Source organism: Nipponia nippon, unplaced genomic scaffold (assembly GCF_047370975.1).
Source record: "Nipponia nippon isolate SJK-2023a ecotype South Korea unplaced genomic scaffold, ASM4737097v1 scaffold_3, whole genome shotgun sequence".
Classification (NCBI taxonomy): Eukaryota; Metazoa; Chordata; class Aves; order Pelecaniformes; family Threskiornithidae; genus Nipponia; species Nipponia nippon.
Window position 1 is genome coordinate 103,535,557 of NW_028262347.1, and position 18,453 is coordinate 103,554,009.

Consider the following 18,453-nt stretch of genomic DNA (forward strand, 5'->3'; position numbering starts at 1 on the left):
CCAAACCCTAAATGGGGATAAAAAGTTGCAATGTGCTTGAAATTACTATTGTATCACTGCATATTATTAATAATATTGCTATAATTCATACTTGTAAGCTAAGAGGATCCTTCAGTTTTTGTAAATTTGCTTAATGAGTGCCCTGGTTTCAGCTGGGATAGAGTTAATTTTCTTCCTAGTAGCTGGTATAGTGCTGTGTTTTGGATTTAGTATGAGAATAATGTTGATAACACACTGATGTTTTAGTTGTTGCTAAGCAGTGCTTACACTGAGTCAAGGACTTTTCAGCTTCCCATGCTCTGCCAGGTGCACAAGAAGCCGGGAGGGAGCACAGCCAAGACAGCTGACCCAGACTGGCCAAGGGGCTATTCCATACCATATGACATCATGCTCAGTATATAAACTGGGGGGCGCTGGCCGGGGGGCAGTGACCGCTGCTCGGGGACTGGCTGGGCATCGGTCAGCAGGTGGTGAGCAATTGCATCGTGCATCACTTGCTTTGTATATTATTATTATTATTATTGTTATTATTATTACTACTACTACTACTATTATTTACTTTATTTTATTTCAATTATGAAACTGTTCTTATCTCAACCCGTGAGTTTCCGCACTTTTCCGATTCGCTCCCCCATCCCACTGCGGGGGAAGTGAGTGAGCGGCTGCGTGATGCTTGGTTGCTGGCTACGGTTAAACCATGACAATGAGGCATATAGCTCTTCTTTTACCAGTACACTTTCAGTCTCAAATCCTGTCAAGCAGGATTTATGTGCTTTTGTTTCTAGTACACAAAGAGAAATACAACACTACATGTTGTAGAACAATTCAGACAACTACTGTCTTTCTGTTGACATAGCTTAAGATACATGCTAGTTTAGTCATTATTCAAAGTAATGTTAAAAATGAGAAAAATCAGTAATCTAAATTATGTCTCAAAAATAATTAATTTCAGTGAGGCTTGCAGCTACTGTAATCAGGGCAGAAGTTTGTCCAAAATGATCAAATATTTAAGAGGAAGTAAGTAACTGCTCCTGCTCTTTGTTTTCCTTGGGCTATGATGTAGACTCAGGGGAACTGCCTATGTCAGAGAATTATTTACATTGGAAATAAGAGGATTTTATAAGATTTAATTACAGTGGATTTCCCCCACATACTGGGAGCTACAGAATGGAAACTCAGTCATCTGCTTTTAAGCAGGATCATCGTAGTTAGAGATAAAAAAGAACTAACAAATTATTGAGCCCATCCTCTTGTAAAGGCAGGCTGCAGTTCCCTCATAGAGGATGTACTGGATAGTAAGCTTATACTCCATGGAACAGCAGCCAAAAATCCATTTAATAGAGAGGAGCTGGCCCATGAAAAACAGATTGGATGGATAGAATTTTATGACATTCAGGTCTTTCATTCAGAACAAAAAGTTCTTATATTTTTAGTTATTTAGAGTGTTCAATTTTTAGGAATGTTATTTTACAGTTTCCAAGCTTTGAAATGTTTCTCTCATGTAAGGCAACTGGTATGATAAAGAATCCAAGCCATACTGAAAATGCATAAAAATAATGCCCATGTTTTAATGTAAAAGAAAGGTGTTTAATAAAATCTCAGCAATACTATCCATAAATATGGACTCATGTATTTTAAAATCTTGCCTGAGGTTATAGCTGATGGCATAAATATTTGGCAGGTAGTAGCAAAGCTGGTATGCTTCTCTGTGTTGTGCAGAAAATCTTCCATTTGACTGCAATGTATTCCCTAATCAAAGGGTTTGCATCTCATAATTGTCTCTCTCATGTGAGCAGCTTGCCATTAGTGATGATGATGATATAATTCATACAACTAACATCTGGGAATTACATTTGATGTTGTTATTGACAGAGCATTTAGAAGAGATGGCTTTGTCATTAGGCTTAGTGACTCTCTGAAATAAAATCTGGAACACTTTCAGGCTGTTAGGAGAATATGGGCTTTGTCTTGTTTGACTTTTTTTTTTAAATCATATTGTGAATACATAAAATGTATTCACTTCTCTTATACAAGATGGCAGGCACCAGACAGCCAAGAGCCTGAACACGACTGTTCTGTTACAGAGCAAAGAGGTCTGCATGTGGCCATCCCTCCATGGGAAGCGCTGACTTGTGGCGCAAGGGTTCAACATTCACTGCACTAAGGTTTTTTCCTGCCTAGCTTGTCTGCAAGTATACGTTCTCTTCCACAGAAGACTGCCACAGGTGCGACTGTCCGGCAAACGCCCCACTTCCAAAGGACTGCCCGGTGGCACAACAAGCTGCTGTTAGCACTTCTCTGTCAACTTATGGGGTCCACCGCTGCCCATCAGCAGCATGTATGCTAATTTCTCTTGAATGAGTATTAGAAAAGTTTGCAAGCCAGCCTGCTGGCTCACAGCACATTAATACATTTATATTCAATCTCACCTATGCCCAAATCCTCAAATTGCAGGTTACAAACCGGTTTAGACAAGTTGCCTATTCTGTCTTGGAGATGTGCCTGACCAGGACCACAGATAATCAAGCAGAATTTGCAGACACATGCAGAAGCAAGATTGCACACATTTTGTGGAGCGCTACAACTTATGTGAACTGCTGAGTATGTGGGATTTGAGACACTATTAATTATATTCATGTACTAGTAAAAGTCTCTTCAGCTAATGTTAATAATTAGCAGTGCCTTTATGCTGTACGTCTTGCTCGCTATGTATTTAACACATAGTAAGTGTCATCTTCTCTCTGATGATCATGTTCTGCTTGCAGTACAGATTACATGATGCTTTAATGAGTGCAGGTACTTGCTCAGATATATATTGTGCTAATTAACACATGCAGTAAAGGGAAGAGAGCTACATAAACCACTCTGAAGCAATGCTCTTAAACACAACCTAAACTCCAGTCAGCTTAATAAACAAATTCTCAAATATAAACTCTTCCTTTAATTTTCAATTATATTTTTAGAAACATTATTTCTATCAAAAATGTTAATGCACACTTTCCAACTGTTTTGAAGAAAATCTGCAGGCTCTTTTTTATTTTTTTTACCTTTTGATTAACAATAAAAAAACACAAAATGTTTTGTGCAAAGTGTTTTAATTTTAAAAGTCCATTTTTCATTTAAAGAAAATTCCATCTCAGGTACGTTCAGGGAGAACTGACACAAATGAATTTGCAGACAGGGACCACTACACTTTAAAACCCCGGAAGAAGTTATAGGTATAGCTCTAGACAGAGTTATAATGAACATTTGCCTTTCAAAAATCCACAGTGAACAAATAAATGCATAAATAAGGCAAGATTAATTTATTGTTATAACTTCTTTTTCTAGTGCCAAACCAAAATAGTTACTCTTCTTTGTTCTTCTAACAAGGCTTACTGGCAACACTTATTTTGGGGAAATTTGGACAGGGAAGGCACAACCATACTATGAAAGGCTGACAAAGGTTTCAACTCTTCCCGGGCTCAGACATGAGCCAAGGGCAGCACCACTGTTTTACTCCAGGTCCCTGCATTTGTACCTGGGGATAAAAAAACATACAAGGAGGGCACTAACAGCAGTGAAAAAGGCTACCCACTAAGCAATGCTTTTACTTGTGCTCCCAAACATCTCTCTATACAAAAGGGTAAATAAGGACTCTGCAGACTTCCCCTTCTTACTGGGGGAAGTTCTTGCCTTAAGCAACAATCTCATTATACACCGTTCACTGCAGGGAAAACAAAATGGCCCCTGGAAGTAGGAACAAACAAATGAGAAACTTTCTGCTGGCCAGCCTAAGGACAACCTATGGGCCTTATTGCACAGGACCTCCCCCGCTCACAAATTCAATGACAGTGCAGAGCGCTTTAGTCAAACTCCACAGCGCCTGGCTCAGATGAGTAATTACTTCCATATTCTATTATAAAAACAGCCATACTTTAATGGGCCCGAAGCTAGCATGGATTCAGGGCTTCATTATATCTACTATCTCTAAATGTTTCTCTTAATTATCTTTGGTCCCTAAGAGAGGCTTGAGGCCTTCCTCATTTGCTCTCTCTCCCAATATGATTGGCTTGATTCCCAAAGCAAAAGACTGAAATGGGATGGGAAGTCACAACAAGTAAACAAGCATTCTTCCAAATGCACAAACTTTTTTGTGTTATTTTAGCGGTGTTAGAAATGCCATATTAACAGCAGCAGCACAAACAGTATTGTAGACACCCATACATACAAACAGCATGCTTTAAGTGTTTGCTCTGGGCAGAACAAAACATAGTGCCAGTCCTCCAGGCATATTCTATGCATCTGGTATACCACTGACGGTATACCTGAATTATCAGAAGCTGGTAATTCTGCCATACAGGAATACGTCTTTTAGACACAGAACATTATGCATCAACTCACTCACTTCTTATAAGTAAACATGGGGCTCAACAACTGGATAAAAAGAACATCCTCCACAACTTACAGAGCTGGCGGCACTCCTCTAAGGACTGTTACAAAAGACATATCTCTCAGATGTCAGGAACACTGAAATACAAGGGCAGAAAAGAAAGTGTATTAGCCCTCATGTCTTCATGTTTCAGTCTGACTAATTAATTACATTGTTTGTCCAGGGTGCTAGCACTGAGATACCAACTGCTCATGGAAATGGCAGTCCCCTCAGTCATCTTCAGACTTTCTCTACATGCATGATCCTAAATTCATAGGAAAGGACCCATTTATTTCAGTGGGCTTGAAATGTGTTTCTTGGGTATCACCAAAAATACTACTATGCCAGAGTTAATATTATAACCAGCACTTTCTACTGGTGACAGGAAAATCATATACTGCAATGTGCAGTTGATGCAGTTCAGGGAATGTGAGCTTAATATTAATTTTACACATTGTCTAGTATTCAGAAAATCAAAACACAAATTTGTAAGAGATCTTATTCAAATTTTCCCAGCTCCTGAGATGGTTGAATTGGCACCTGAAGTACTTGGACAGATGATGTTGAACATAAGATGTTATGGCTCTAACCTGTGAGGAAACCCAGTTCTCCCATGAACTACAAGTAAACTTCTGCTAGACACGAACGTGTTGGACTGTTACCTTTGGCTCCAGCCATATCCCACACCCATCCCAGCCCATACTTTGCAATTGCTGGATTATACACACTCTGCAAGCAGCGGGACCACTGACCCCTGAGCGCCGCCACCTCCGCAGAGCAAGGGGGTTTACCGGGACGCAGTCAGCTCCACACACCTGAAATTCTTCCTAGCTACGCCCTGGCTTCGGGCCGGGTCCGGCGAGAGCTCTACGGGCTGCTGCCTCTCAACGAGGGGGTTAAACGCACCAGAGACCTCTCGCCCCTTCTGGGACGGGACACCGGGTTATGCCGCCTGCCCTCTGAAGCGCCCCGACCCGGGGAAGGGCTGCCCTGGCCTAAGGGAATGAGAAATGGCGGTGGCGAAACCGGACCAGACCAAACTTGACTGGGCGGCACCGGACGGGACCGGACGGGACTGGACCCCCTCAGCCCTCTCGCGAGAGGAGGCGCCCCTCGCCGCCGGCGCGGCCCGCGGCTCTCGCGGGAAGATGGCGCCTCTCGCGAGAGGCGCTTGCCGCGGCTCCCCGTAGCTATAGCAGCGGGGGATGAGGGCGGCCGAGGGGAGGGGATGCTGCGTGCCGCGGCGGGACTCGACGCCGGCAGGTAGGGACTCACCGCACCGCCGCCCCCCCCCCCCCAGCGGGGTCCTGCTGTGACTGTCCGGAGCCCTCCTGACCCTCGCGGCAGCGGGGCCGTGGCTCCGGCGGCGGGACGGGAGGCGCCGCTCCCCTCAGCGGCAGGGGCGGGCTGGGCGAGGGGCCGGGGCGGTTTGTACCGCCGTGCCGGCGGCGGCCGGGTTCCTGCGGGGCGCGGCGCAATCCGCCGCTCTCGGCAGTACTTGGGGTTTCTTCCCTGTCCCGTCCCCTCAGGAAAAAATCCCCAAACCAGCCCTTAGCTGCTTGCTTGCTCCATGTGCCTGGAGACCCCGCGGTGACCCTCCCAGCTCTGTAAAACAGCGCAGCCCCGTCTGCCCGCCGGGCCGGGCTCCCGCTGGTGGCTGCGGCCAGCCCACGCGTGGGTGGGCTGCGGTCAGCAGGGTTTCTGTGCTGCGGCTCGGCCGTGGCTCCGCGGCCTGACCTCCGGCACCGCTGGAAGCGAGGGGTCCCCTCTGCACGCCTGCCGCCCGCCAGCCTTAGGAGAGGTAGCAGGTACGAGAAAAAGAGGATACTGGAGGCTAAAAAGGCCTTTTATCAGCAGGGAACTTTGAAATTAATATCACTGACGTTGTATTGTGTTGGTTAATAACTCAGATGTGATCAACTGCCATTAAAAGTTAAACTTGAGCAGAAGCTGTTGGTTAGAAGAAGCTGCTCAGTTACAGTAGTCTGTTTACTATGTTGGTCCAAGGTAGGCAAAAGCATGTACTTTTTTTTTTCTTTTTAAAAAAAAAAGCAGAAGCTGTTTGCTTTTCCAAGATCTGATTTCGCTTGAAACCCTTCGTTCAGTAGGAGGATTATGAGTGAGGATTCGTGAGGATTATAGCCCTAAATAGAAATCATAACAATATACACCTTCTGCTTTCAAAAAGTTGCAGACACAATGGCTTTCTGGTCTTTCAGCGGAGTGAAGTTGTTGTGAGTATTGTAGTGGCTGATCGCGTGTGCGAAAAGAATTTGGAGAGCTTTTCAGATTTCAGAACAAATTCCAAGTGTTATAATCATGGAAAAAATATGCATGTGAAATGGGAGGAAAAATAGTTGTGTAATTTCTTGTGCAGTTTGAAAGAAAGAGGTATGTACTGAAAACAAAACTCTCTAAGCTTGTGCTACTCTTCAGACTTGAAAAAGAAAATCTATGACTGAAAGGTTTTGTGCTGCAATATACTTGACATTGAATAGCAGTTTCGGAAAACAATAGCAACAATAGCAATATAGATAGTCTTGTGTTTGCTTCCAGAGGGAAAGAAAGTACTGCTGTGCTGAGAACTAAACTGGTGAGGTTATACATAACTTGAACATGACAGCTTTTAAAAATAATTACCAAAAATGTATTATGGGGTAAAAAAATTTGAATGAGTGTGTTGAAATCTGTTCTCATTTAGGAAGTGATGGAAATAATGGTAATTTCATGAGACAGGATACTCTTTAAATTCTATTCCAGCACCTAATCAAGAGTATATCTAATCAAGCATGCTGCATATCATTCAGACTGAATTAAACAGGAGTCTTGTTTTTTTTTTTTTTTTTCCTCTCTCCTCCCCCCCCCCCCGCCCCCGGGTGATGCCTGCCAGGAAGCCTTTTGCCCCACAGTGTCCTTGGGGGGGGGTGTGGGGTGTGTGTGTGATGTGAGGGGGAAGGGTGTGCTTGATTTGTCCCGTACAGACAAACTTACTTACAGTTATCCCACATAATTTAGAAATTTTGCTTTCTTTATGCTAGCGACAGCTGTAATAGCATTTCAGTTCATTTCTTTCAGTCATTGCAGGTAAAAATTATGTCAGTTGTTCTCTCTGTTCTGGGTTAACAGTCTATTTTGAGACTGTACTCACGAGTTCATTAAAAAGGATAATGGGAATTTAAATCCTTCTTTATCCAGTCCTGGTGATGTTATTAGGCATTAAGCCTTCTTATGCGAATTTTCATGGAGAGTACATAGAAGAGAAAGTGTGTTTATTTCCCAGGCTGTGGAGCTTCAAAAACCTTGTTACCTAGAGGTGAAAGAATAGTGGCAGAGCTCTTAGGTATCGCATTATTGTAGTTATAGTAGGTTCTATCCACACTAATCAGAATTTAGCTTCCATTGTGTTTGAGTACTCTATAAACCTATCTATATAAAGAACGGTTGCGGCTGTCCCAAATAACTTTTGGTGCAACTATGCAAAATGCAGCAGGTGATACAAAAAGGAAACTGAGGTAGGAGGATGAAAGAATAATAAAACGTCACAGCTGTTCTTTTTTGAAATCTGCTTACCTTACTGCTCAGAACCAATAAAAGTGTAAGTCATAATAAACATGCCTGTTGGCACCTGTAGAACTTACTAGTCTTTTAATTTTTCTCATGCAGCCTTCTGAAATTTAAATCCCTTACACATCCTTCAGTTTCCTAACATATGTTCCACCCACATTTATTGAAACATTTTAATTTGTTCTCTGAAATATTCCACTTCTTGCCTTTGTCTAAACTTTGCCTTTTAATTTCTTTCTTTCCTATCAATAGTGGCTGCAGTCACCATTCCAAAGTTATTGTGTATTTCTGTCACTGAAGGTCATTCCCTAGCACAGATACACAGTGTTTGATGGCAGAGAGGAGCAGCAAGAAATCTTGTTACTGACTTTCAAGGAATTTTGATCATCTTGCACGGATCTCTCTATTGTTCCTGTTAACTGCAAGTTAAGTAATAGGCAGTCTTTAGTCTTTAAGATTTTGCATTCATCTGTAGGCAGCCCCCTTTCCTGGGCTTGCACTCTGTGTGAGACTGCTAGGAGGAACCATCTCCTAGCTGCAGCCTGGACAATTTCTAAGGCAAGTGACACAATTTATAGGTCTCTTATCATGTCTCTTGACACACCAGTTTAGCATGCAGTTTATTCCTTCTTTTCTCTCTGTTATGTCACTTGATACATGTGGTTTCCTTTTCTGTGACCTGAGAAAGTTAAAAGGTTTGGGTGGATCTCACCAACCATTGTCTGTGGGGCACAGGACTAGTGTTTGGCCAAACTAGGGTATCACTTGGCTATGCTACTCTGATTTTATAGCTCAATCATTCAGCTTGCTGAACTTATGTGCAGTCATTCAGTTGGGAAGTTAACCTGTCATGGCTTTCCTAAAGTTACAGTAAGCGTTCTGTTTCTGGAGTTGTTGGAAAAGGAAGGAAAAACTTCAGTATTTTATCAATGCTTTAGTGAAAACCAAGGAACCGGCAAGGAAGGCAGGAGGCTCTTACTTAAGTTATTTTTTCCACACTTTCCAAGATTTGTGAGCTGTATGCATTCTGTTATAGTCTTAAATGTTAGAAGTAACATTTTGTGTTCGTAGAGTATAAAACTTCCAGTAGATTTTGTTGTCTAGTGCCCTAAATATGTGAAGTAAAGGTGATCTTAAAGGTGCTATATTAAAACTTGGTGTCTCTATTCACTTCTGTAGCAGTTATCACTTGGTAAAATGGAGAACTGTGGTACCTTCAGAGATCTTGCTGTGATTATTGCCAAACTATTAAGAGGCAAAGGAAGAGGCTAGACTTACGGTTTTGAGGCTTAAAATAACTTTCCGCATGCTTTCATAATTTGAACAAAAATTATGTGCTGTTATGGACTAATCTGTACATTTTCTGTCTAACATAGCTGTGAAGAAATACTGTAAAAACATGACTTCTCTAGTATCATTCATAGTAACTTGTAAATAAATCCTTTTCTGAATTAAACCCATCTGCAGGAAATGCAATTCTTACGTGTTGCTGCTACAAGTGTTGTTTAAACATTTTGGCTACAAATACATCATAACAAAATGGATATTATATCTGATATTACTTTTATAGAACACTGTGACCATTTTATTCAAAACCTTCAGCCTTATGAAATGTGTCTTTGAACAAGATATCCAAAGAAGTCTTTAAGCAGCACTGTGAAATTTCAATTTTTAAACCTGCATATTGGTGTGTCTTCTTTCTTTAGTAATAAAAAACCTGAAAGCTTTGTACTGGTACAGAGGTAATTATAATTGGGTATCTGAGAGGCAAAACTAATCTTTATCCACAGAGTTATGTGCTGTGTTACTGGTGGTGTAATTTTCAGTGTTCCTCTGGCACTCTCCCTAGGTTCTGGTCTGGAGGAGGTGCGCGAGGAGGAAGAGATTACTTCTGTCTCTGTTCAATTTTTTGTTTCTTTGCTGGGGTGAAGTTGTTTTCAGGAATGCAAACCGTAATGGTGAATTTTGAGTTTTATGGGAACTGAACTGAGCCTGACAAATCAATTTGCAAAGGCCAGAGCTGTCAGATGATAATAGCTTGCCTTCATTACTGACCAGTTTAGATTTGAACCAATGACCTAGAGGTGAAAAGCTCAGTATTGCATTACCAATCCTCTGATTTATCCATATGTTCTCTTGTTTAAAGTCCCTGTAGTCCTCTTAGACAGAACATGCAGTAAACATTGAGCATCGTTTGCACTTGTAAATACTAGAACAGTGTCCATTCCAATTGTCTGTTGTGCGTGTGAGGACACTGAAGTTAAATATAGAAACAATTTCTTACACTCTCTGGCTTTTCATGAGAAACCCTCATACAAATACAACCATATGGCAAAACCCAGCATTATCTTAAAACCATTAATGAAGAACCTATTGCTACCACTAACAAGAAAATGAAGCCACAGCTCTAAGTAGCGTACTGGGAGTTATTAATAACCTCAGGCTGCTGCTAAGAAAATGAACTTAAATGAAATATCATTAGGAGCTGAGTCATCCCACCAACACTTCCACATGTTGTATCCAGGTTTGTATTTATCTATGGAAGCCCTTTCAGAGTATATTATCGCTATTACGTGTCTACTTCCTTTGTTCTTCATTGAGTATCTTCATTGTGCTCAATGCTGTAAAAAGCATAATGGAAAATTATTTCCATGGGTTTCATAAAGTAGATTCAACAAAATATTTGAAATACGCAGATAGAGGCGCATAATCCATTTTCCCATTCATTCTGAGGTAAGATGTTTCGAGCCAACCTCCTTAACAGGAGGAGGTCAAGAAATTTAAATACTTGTCCAAGTTATTCTCAGTTTGTAAGGCTATTAAAACAAGTTACTGTCTGCAGGTCATGGTTTCTGTGAGCTGCAGAAATAATAAAATTTACATTTGTATGTATTTGGGTTGTCTTTTTATCTCCTTTTACCTTCTCCTCCAATCCTTAATCCCATTGTCCTCAATAACAAGAGGGAAGTGCTGTGGATAGTCTGTACTGATTGTCCGGCTGCCACATCAAATATATAAGAGGTGAATTTTCCTACTTTCCCCTCATTAAAAGTGCAAATTGGGTCTTTTTCCTCTACCTGACCATCAATTTTCATGTAGTCTGTAGGAACATAATTATTTCTGAGATCCCTACTTTTTTTATTTCAAAATGTGGGAAATTGGCTAACTGATTCAAAAGGTGTTGGAAGAAAGCTGTTTTTGTTCAGATGCTTCTGCAGGAAATAAAAATAATGCTGTCTCATGTATCCTTGGTCCCATTTGTTTTCTCTCCCTTTTCCAGTTAGAGCATCCCACTTAGAGCAGTATCTTCCTTTTTGCGTAGCATTTCTGGTAGACAGGATGTGATCCGTATCTGTTTTGTCATTTTTTCCCACTCCTTTGATTGCACTGCACTCATTTCCCAGGGGTTCTGTCATTAAAAGCAAAATGACTGAATCCTTGGGGTTTCTTTGAGAATTGGAGAAATCAGGTTTTTAAAACTCATAGATATAAATTGTGAATGTTTCCTTCTTTTGAACATCTCTCCAAGCCTGAAACAATGCCATTTTATGTTGCAGATAAGACTTTACTGAACTGTGGTTGGCTGTAAAAGTGTGACAGGACATGAACCCTGGTGATCTTTTGCTTAATTATTTTGCAGTAGGCGCTGGCTTGTTACATTCTGCCATAATTGATTTGATGCATGGATTTGGTCAAGCTTGCAGTCCTTGAATTTGAAGGCTAGAAGCCTGGCTTTTGGAATTACTTTCCCCTGTCGTCTTTTACGGCTAGGAAAATTCAGACAGTTAAAGCTCAGCTGCTTTCCCATCCTGTTTAAATCGGAACAGTGAATGTGGGTTTATTGTTGACATCTATTTTTAAAATGTAGTCAAGCTTACAAAATGGTATAAACACTTCTTGGCACAAAGGTAGGTTTTTCTAAGTATATGCATTGCAAATAAGCGGAAAGTAATTGCTGGTTCAAAGGTTAGTAATGCTAAAGGCAGAAGGAGGTAGGATGAACTGTAATAAATAATAATCACATGTTAGTGTTTTGTATAGAATTCTTTTTTATGGTACAGTTTGGCTTACCAAAATTTATAGAGAAGCACACACTGTATACTGGGGGGGGGGGGAAACAGTTTGCATATGAGAAGCCTGTAGGGAGTCAAGGGGAAACTACCCCCCCCCCCCCCCCCCCCCCCCCCAGGTCTGCGTGAAACTTGTTTTGGCATTTTACATTCTTGAGTAAGACCAGGTAGCTTGTTCATTTCTAATACTTGGTAAAATGTAAATCAGTATTCATAGTAGATAATGTTTGGTGCATGTAATTCTTATGTTTTTATTTTAAAAAAAAAGGTATGTGATTTATTACATTTTGACTTTTGAAAATAATGAATGGACTAAAAATATGTTAGAGTGATTCAGACGTGGGAGACTGTTTGAAGAGGAGGAATCTTCTGTAAGTATTTCCACAAAATGTTAAAATAAATGTATTCTGGGAAATAGTTAATCAGTAAAGTGTGTCACAAAGCAGAGTATAGCAAAAGACTTTCTGATCCTCCAGCTGGTATTCTCAGTAGAATGAACTTATAAATGGATCAATAAACAACAGCTAATGCATCTCAGCACATCGGTAAGTGAGCTGTACTGTGACATGGAAACAGGTTAATGTCCTCACTAGGTCTGCATGTTATTCAAGAAAATAGGTCATGGTGGGGGAAAGGGAAGGAAAACTTAAAAAAAAAAAAAAAAAAAAAGTGGTGATTTTATACTCTGCCTGTTCCCTAAAACTTTTCCATTACACTGTACCTGAGACATGCTAATGAATAGACAGCAAAACTTCATAAAACCTGTGATTAGTAAGCTGCAGCATTCTGTGATGTCTATTAGGGACGTTGTTATGCACAACAAATCTATGCAGTACTTACATTGTTATAGATGATATCTGGGGAGTTTATGTAAATACTTTTGAAGTATGTTTAAAAAGGCGTTGCCAACAAAAACTTCAGGATCCTTTGATTATGGATGCTTGATAGATTTTAAATATAGATTTATTTATTTTTCTCAAAGAGAACCAGGAAAGAATGCTGCAGTGTGAGCTTGGCAGTGCTGCAGGATGAACAACAGTTTTCATTGAAAGTGCTGTTTTTAAGGTGCTCCTAATCTGTTTAAATTCTTGAAGCTAGACAACTTCCACAAATTTTTTCGGAGAAGCTTTGTAAAACGTTGTTTTAGACGTTTCTCTTAAAATGCATTGTTTTAGGACAGAATGGGCAAGGAGAGAATATAACTTTCCTGTTATAGCAAACAGGTATTTATATTATCTTCTCCCTTTAGATAGCTGGCTTTAAGACTGTAGGTTCGATATGGAAATAGCCATCTTTTGAGAAGAAATACCTTCTGTTGTTCAAATGTATTTTCTTAAAGGCCTCTTCCATTTTGGGAGAGATAGAAAGGTAGTTTAATTAATTTAGTAATGTATTTCTTCAGTCAGTCCATTTACTGTTGTTAATAATTATAGCAGTCATATTCAGCAGTATAATTATCACATAAATTAAGCTATTTACCACTTCTCCATTGTGTTTTTCTCTGTTCAGTTTTTGCTTGTGATGGGTTCTCCTCTGCCTGTTTGTCTGTTATCACAGCTGCAGCCTGGAAGGTACCTGGGCAATTCCACTGTATTCAATTCTTGCTCTGGTGGGAACCAGCAGTGTTCACAGACAGAAAACGGTGGAGTCTTGTCATCTCTACCAGAACAGAAAGCTTCTCAGGATTAAGGACGATTTTCAAGCTGAAGTTGCTTTTTCTGACTGTGTAGCTCTGGGAACGTTTCTCGGCAGAAGCATCAGTACTGGCAAGATCGTATTTTTCAGGTTTATTCTGCAAAGGAATACGTGAGGTTTTGGGAGAGAAAAGGTGGAAAATGCATGACTGTTGCAGTGTCATGCCCAACTGAATTGCTTAATTCTGCTGTGAAAAATATTACTTAAAGTATCGATTACAAAATTATATCACTTTTTTCCTCTGATAAGGAGTGTATATACTATTTGTACAGGAGTTAGGATTGATATGTCATTTATCAATAAATTTTAACCTTTGAGATATTTTGTCTCATGTATGCATAGTAAATAAAAAATATGTAAAATTGAACAGGAATCCAAAGCCTAAAATAAAATTTCTAATTAATCCTAAACTCTTTAAACATCTTTGGATGGTTTTTTTATTTGGATTTTCACAGCAGAAAACATTAAATACTAATTTGTTTTAGTATTGTTTTACTTCAAATTTAGCTGTCTCTGTCAGGTCTGAAAATGGATATGCTAGCTGTAGTGCTTCTTTCCTTATGTCTCTATCCCCCCACTTTATTTTGATGGTATCAATAAAAAAAAGTGCAACAATATTCCAGGTTGTTCATGGGTTTCCCTTCCTCTTCTTAGTCCAGCTTGTCTGGAATTCATTTGAGTAGACATGAATGCTAAATGCCGGGGCCTGTATTGTTATCCAAAGATGTGAATGAATTATGATATTCATCTTGTCTGTAATTGCAAATGGCCTTGAGTATTAACAACACTCAAATTTCGATACTTCAGTAAAACAATGGAAATGCTGCTTTTGGAAATGCTGAACTCTGAGAATTTTCAGTGGCAATTCCTTGTTTTCTGCATACTAAATTTTCACTACTTCTGTGTCATACAAGCCTATTGAGCTGATACGGAGTGCCAATAGGTCTCTGTTTTGTATAGGACATCATAATGTCTTCATTTGTCCAGTCATACTAACGTCCTCATTTCATTTGTGAAAATCACTCATAAATAAGCAGTAGGAACTTTCATCAAGAAGCATGTGAAGTATGTTATGAATTTGTGGACATAAATTAAAACAAGACAGGTTTCAACTGGTGGTAAGGAAGACTTTTTTTTTTTTTTTTCTTCTCCATTAGGACATGCCTTTCTCCAAAGTCATGCATTTGAAAGAGAGGCTATACAGTCTCCCTCCTTAGGGGATTTCAAGACCCAATGGATAAAGCCCTGAGCAACCTCATCTGACCCCTTGGTCATGCTTTCAGCATGAGGTTAGACTAGAGACCTTCTCTGGGGTTCTTTCTAGCCTCAGTTATTCTGTGATTCTGATTTACTTGTTGATCACGCTCCTCCTCTTCAGCATGCTTTGTTCTTAACTACATAAGCTGATCGTTTGGAGTGCTCAGTAAATTCCTTCAGTAAGAATGGTGTCACATGAGACTGAAGAATGAGAGGCACCAGCTCAGGAAGAAAAGGAGTGCAGAGAAATTGCTGTCCAACTGTCCTGAGAAGCGGCTGAGGCCATGGACAGATTAACTCCTGCTTTGAAGAATATTTCTGTGAATATTTAGTGTAGATCAAGCCATTTTCCTAAGAGGACTTTAACAAAATACATAATTCTATGTTTTGAATTTTAATAAATTATGGAGGAACTTGACTAAGTGAACATTAATTTTTGTACAAGAAATAGAGGATTCTGACACATATTACAAAATATTCAGAACAAATTCTAGCTGTTGGTAGGATATAGCGTAACTTAGATATAATGCACACAAGAAGAAATAGAGCAAGGGAGGCAGCATACTCTTTCTCCTCGTAAAACTGAGACAAAGCTTCAGACCTGCCAGATGAGTTTAGCATGGGTTTTAGGCAGGAAGTCACCAAGGCACTGTATAATGTGCCTGTTGCTGAGCTTGTTGCTTCAAATAACTAGGGCTTTTTCCTTGGTTTTTTTTTTGTTTTTTTGTTTTTTTTGTTACTGATACAAACAAAGAAAGAGAGAGGCCAAAAATAAATTTTGTTTTATTGCAATCAGCTGTTAAGCAGACTGAACTGCATAAATGTTTTTAAAAGAATAGCATTGTCAGTTACTTTTCAGTCTTTTAGAAGAAGGAAAAGATCCATTTAGATTAAAAAAAATCTTCAGGAGAATTTTTTTTGAGACTGTATGAGAAAAATCCTTTTGTCTTCAGAGTTATGTCATGAGAAAGGAGAAATTATAGAAACTATCATAATTTATGCCTCTATAGTATAATTAGTATAGTTTTATGAAGAGGTTAATACCTGCTTAAAGTTACAGTGAGGAGGAAGAAATCTTATTTCTCTATCTAGTAGTAATATTTTCTTGATGAAACTGGTCCTAGACTTAACTGAGGTCAGTTTTGTTTTACATACCCATTTTACATCTCAGTGTTATACTTTGGTGTTGGAGGAAGATCAAATAGTTGATTTTCATTTACGTATTTTTAAGGAGAGCTCCAGGTACAGGGCCTGACGGTGCAGTAGAGCCACTGGTGCTGCATAGTGGTATTCTGCATGGCTGCTCTAGTTTGCCAAATTACTTTGATATGAGGTAGGTGCTGGCGATGCTTTCTAGTGTGAATGCCGAAGTGAGATCCAGCTGCTTGTTTTGGACTGCACACAATTGGTAACAACTGAAAAGCAGTTCAGGAAATAGCTTGCCCCTCACTTTCCCCCCACAATGATCTCATATCTGTCCTCCCCCACGATGACTGTAGGCAATAAATAGAATTTTAGCACATAAATTAATGTTTGAATTTTCCTTCCTCTGCCCATTCCATTATTTAGAGGTGTAGTCATGCAGTTTTAATTCTGCCAACATTCTTTGTTCTTAGAAAAAAAAACCAAAAAACCCAACAGCTACTGAATACAGAGGACAGTGATGTCAAATGAAGTGAAGGGTCTTCCATTCCCCCCTTTTTAATGAGTATTAACCTGTTTGGTTAGTGTGGGTTTTAAAATTTGTTTATTTTTTCTTTGTTGGAGTGGGGAAAAGTTGTCGTAGCTGCTTACCGAAGGAATTTCCGTTGACTGATAATATTATCACATTAATGAGAAGCAGTGATGATTTTAAGACTGTGAAGGGGTGGTGAAGGCCAACTCTGGGCTGCTCTAAAGAGGTTGTGGAAAAACTCTTGATCTTTAGGAGGGTGATAAACCCTCAGTCCCTTTTAATGAAAGCCAGGATTTTACCTTATCATCCATAAGTGCCCTAGCTCAGGACAGCATGAAGGCTCTCTGTGACTAGTTCTGTCTTTAATAGTGCTGTCCGTAATCCTTCATCACAAGCAGTTTACCTCCTCAGAAGGAAAAGCAATAGTAGCACAATGTACTCCTTGAACAAAAGGTATGTTTGCAACAGCAGCTGGATATGTAGGACTTCCTATTACTCTACAAAGGATTTATCTTCTGTCCATGCACTTCTGGAAGACCATTCTTTGTGGTTTTCCAGTCAGCTTTCACAGAGGATTTTATTATTGATCTTGTAAAAACATAATAATACTAATGGAGCACTACACATATCAGTCTAGACAAAGCTAATTGCTTGAATTCTGGCTTTTGAAACATGGACACTTGTAACTTTCTGTATTAGTAGGAACTTCCTGGAACAGCTAATGGTCAAACAAGTGTATCTGTCAATTTTTTTTTCCTGTCTGTGTTTTACAAAATAAATGACACACCTGCAAAGTCTAATTACTTAATAGTTCCTTCAAGTGTTCAGCACTATTTGCAGGCTATAATTATCCAAATGACTTGAGAGAGAGAAAATTATATTCTCCTGCCTCAATAGCATTCACTTAAATGTCTTGATTTCTGAATTTGGGGGCAGAGGAGGAAGCATGTGTATGTGCTTGCCTGTCATTCGCATGTTCCTTGGGAAATGCAATGCCAAATCTAGTGCCTTCCTCTAAGCTTACTTGGACTTAATGTCACAACTTGTTTTATCTTCTTGCCCTGTTGGCAGATTGAGATCTTTGAAACCATGGTTTTGAAAACTGGAAGTTGGAATAAGAAAACTGTATCTTTGCCAAAAATCCATTTGACATTTTCATAAAGAAAAGTGTCTTTCTGGAGGAAATACCAGCATCTTTGTTTCAAGGCAAAATTGCTTTGGAGATTCTTTAGTCATTAGGGAATTTTTTCCTCTGTTGCACTAGGATTTTATCAATGTATACTGGTACAGCAGAAATTATTTGGAATTTAGACTACAATAATGTAGAGCAGCATTTATCTTCTTTTTAATGATATCTGTTCTCCTGCTTCCACAACTGGAGTAACCTCTCTCTTGCAGACAGAAGTTTCTCCCAGGAGAGAATTTCTGTGTCTTCGGTGACTGTTGCTGCCTTAGGCAGCAACCCAGGATTGGAAACACAGATGTTTTTACAGCTGGAATCAGTCCTGTTTTCTTATGCTGTTTAAATTTCAGCCTTGTGAATCTTTTATTCTCATTGAATGAAGTAACAGGAAAATAAGTTTACTGGTACCTGCAGATATCTGGATGCAGCCAGGATGCCAGCATTGAAAGCTTAGTGTTATCAATGACATAGGTTTTGTATGTCACTTGGCTGCATATTTAGTTATGTTTTGGTCAGAAATATAACTGCCTAGTAGAAAAGATAATCAGGTAGAATTGCTAAGCAAAGTACTAGCATGCATTTTTGAAATGGTATAAAT

The 18,453-nt window shown here is 39.7% G+C and overlaps 1 protein-coding gene and 1 long non-coding RNA gene across 4 annotated transcripts in view; one reads left to right on the top strand and one right to left on the bottom strand.

Moving 5' to 3' along the window:
• The window catches only part of LOC148054811 (uncharacterized), a 66,291-nt gene extending 60,829 nt beyond the window's left edge, over positions 1 to 5,462 (bottom strand). For both annotated transcript variants that reach the window (XR_015706186.1, XR_015706187.1), the window contains exons 1-2: positions 5,227 to 5,462; positions 4,448 to 4,509 (exon numbers count right to left, since the gene is read on the bottom strand). This is a non-coding gene — a long non-coding RNA (uncharacterized LOC148054811). The remainder of the gene's footprint in view (positions 1 to 4,447; positions 4,510 to 5,226) is intronic.
• An 80-nt stretch (positions 5,463 to 5,542) lies between these two features.
• The window catches only part of USP54 (ubiquitin specific peptidase 54), a 105,521-nt gene continuing 92,610 nt past the window's right edge, over positions 5,543 to 18,453 (top strand). The window contains exon 1 of one of the 2 annotated variants that reach the window (XM_087763859.1): positions 5,543 to 5,674. The gene's annotated coding sequence lies outside the window, so the exon portion shown is untranslated. The remainder of the gene's footprint in view (positions 5,675 to 18,453) is intronic. The other variant, XM_087763855.1, reaches the window with a different exon arrangement.